Raw genomic sequence first — 2,867 nt, 5'->3', positions numbered from 1 at the left:
AGTATAGCATTTATCTATTCTGTTATGTGATCAATGTTGAGAGTGTCCACTAGTGAAAGTATGATCCCTAGGCCTTGTTCCCAAATACTGCTATCACTGCTTATTTACTGTTTTACTGCATCTCTACTGCCTGCGATATTACCACCATCAACCACATGCCAGTTGTAGCAGCAAGCTATTTTCTGGTGCCGTTACTACTGCTCATATTTATTCATACCACCTGTATTTCACTATCTCTTCGCCAAACTAGTGCACCTATTAGGCGTGTTGGGGACACAAGAGACTTCTTGCTTTGTGGTTGCAGGGTTGCATGAGAGGGATATCTTTGACCTCTTTCTCCCTGAGTTCGATAAACCTTGGGTGATCCACTTAAGGGAAAACTTGCTGCTGTTCTACAAACCTCTGCTCTTGGAGGCCCAACACTGTCTACAGGAAAAGGAGTGTGCGTAGACATCAGGGGGTGGTGCACTAGGAACTCTTAACGACTTCATCATTGCAAATTCAAGTAAGGTTTTGGTCGGAATTATTTTTTCGGCTAGCTTTTTGTCTCTTGTTTACATTGTATATCATCTTAGTGGCACCATTCACCCTTTTTTTTAGAAGAAGTGGCACCATTCATATGATAGTATGTTGGGCATAAAAAAGACATGTCACCAGCTTAGAGCATCTCTAATAGAGCCCGTAAAAACGCGAACCGAAAAACCCGAGTTCAGTGCACCGAACTCGTGTTTACGGGCCGGAAAATGGCAGGCGCAAAACAGAGCCCGTAACGAAAACTGAAAAACAGAATTCTGTTTTTCAGTTTTCGTTACGGGCTCTGTTCTACGCCTGCGGGTTCCGAACCCGTAAAAGCAGGGTTTTTCATATGCAACACATAGAACAATGTATCTTAATTAATCAAATAATCATCCAAATTATTACAACACATAAATAATTGTCTGAACCAAATTATTACAACAGTTCTGGGAAAATTGAACAAATGTAAAATGTCTCAACCAAATTACAACAACTTCGGGAAAATTGGACAAATGCACAAATGTCTCAACAATGATACATGTGACAAGCAAATGAATGGAATGGTAGGATCAAGATGACGGCCATGTCGCTGCCAGTGGTGCATCTTCAGATCATAGACGAGCTGGGCATGGGTAGTGGAATTCTCAATCTGCCGATGTGCCTCAAGGAAAGCTTCAATGCGATCCGGATTGCGTTGGGGTTCCACTCGGGTGCCAACATTGTCATAGAAGCAGGGCAAGCTCAAGTCTCTTTCATCCTCGATGATCATGTTGTGAAGAATCACACAACATGTCATGATGTTGACAAGGGTTTTCTTGTCCCAAAATCTGGCTGGGCCACGAACAATGGCAAACCTTGCTTGCAAAACACCAAAAGCTCTCTCAATGTCCTTGCGAGCTGCTTCTTGAGCCTTGGCAAATTCAGCTTCTATTCTATCTTGGGGATCCTTGATAGACTTAACAAAAGTTGCCCAATCCGGATAGATGCCATCGGCTAGGTAATAGCCCATTGTGTACTCATTGTTCATGACCTTGTAGTTGCAAGTGGGTGCTTCCCCATTTGCTAATTTAGCAAACAAAGGAGACCTTTGCAGGACGTTGATGTCATTGAGTGTCCCCGGCAAACCAAAAAAAAACAGTGCCAAATCCACAAATCTTGTGATGCTACGGCCTCAAGGACAATGGTTGCATCTTTGCTCTTGCCACAATACTGTCCATGCCATGCTTTTGGACAATTCTTCCATGTCCAATGCATACAATCGAGACTACCAAGCATTCCAGGCCAACCTCTTTTCTCATTTATCTCCATCAACCGTTTGGTGTCATCCTCGTTGGGAGCTCGGAGATACGTAGGTCCGTACAACTTGATAATCATGCGAGCAAACCTGCGGACTGACTCCGTGGTAGTATCTTCGCCAATCGAAGATACTCATCGGTGTAATCCGCAGGGATGCCATACGCAATTACCCTCATGGCAGCATAGATCTTTTGGAAAGCGCTGAAACCCATCACCCCGGCGGCATTCCTACGTTGCTTGAAGTAATTCGAATGCAATTCGCAGGATTTGACGATTCGGACGAACAAGCTACGCCGCATGCGATACCTCCTACGGAACAGATGGGCATGATAGGTAGGTACCTCGGCGAAGTAGTCCTCCATAAGCTGCTGGTGGCCGAGGAGGCGATTCCGCTGGATGTGATTCCGACCGAACACGGAGCCGCGCCTCCGATTCAGCAGCTTCGCGCGGTCCTCCAGGTCCTTGACGGCGAGGAGGAGCATGGTGGCCTCCAAGTCGTCATCCTGGAGCAGCTCGTCGAGGTCGGAATCGTCGGAGCTCGACGAATCCGACAGATTGAAATCGTCGCCCGAGCTCATCCTCGATTCCGACGGAGCGGCGGCGGCGGCGATGGGGGCGGCAGCCAGAGTTGGGCGAGGAACAGCGGACGGGGTGCGGGGCGACCGTCGCTACCTCCGGGTTGCGGGGCTCGGGCGAATTGGGTGGGGCGGCGGCGGCGGAGTGTGGTGGCGGCGCGGGGAGCGTGGGGGAAGGAGCGAGTGAGCGGTTGCATCAGCTGAACCTTCAGCGTGCCCTAGATAGGGATCGAGCGTTCGGTTCGCTCGATCGACCCCTACAAATACAGGCCGTTTTGAGTTTTCGGTCTCGGCCCGAAAAAAGTTTTTTGGTTTTGGCCCTTTTACGATCACTGATCGGCGCCGTTTTTCGCCTCGAACCCGTAAAACGGCGGTTATTTTTCGGTTTTGGCCCGTTTACGGGCTCTGTTAGAGTTTCTCTTATTACTACTCTAGTTTGGTCCATCGTTGCCACTTTGGGGCGGCATGGGAGGGGAGATG

General features: G+C 48.4%; 1 pseudogene; it reads right to left on the bottom strand.

Annotated features, from left to right (window-relative positions):
* Window positions 1-1,000: 1,000 nt before the first annotated feature.
* Window positions 1,001-2,390, bottom strand: LOC139831697 (protein ANTAGONIST OF LIKE HETEROCHROMATIN PROTEIN 1-like; annotated as a pseudogene).
* Window positions 2,391-2,867: the final 477 nt, after the last annotated feature.

Source organism: Lolium perenne, chromosome 5, assembly GCF_019359855.2.
Source record: "Lolium perenne isolate Kyuss_39 chromosome 5, Kyuss_2.0, whole genome shotgun sequence".
In the NCBI taxonomy this organism is placed as follows: Eukaryota; Viridiplantae; Streptophyta; class Magnoliopsida; order Poales; family Poaceae; genus Lolium; species Lolium perenne.
This window is presented reverse-complemented; position numbering and strand designations above follow the sequence as displayed.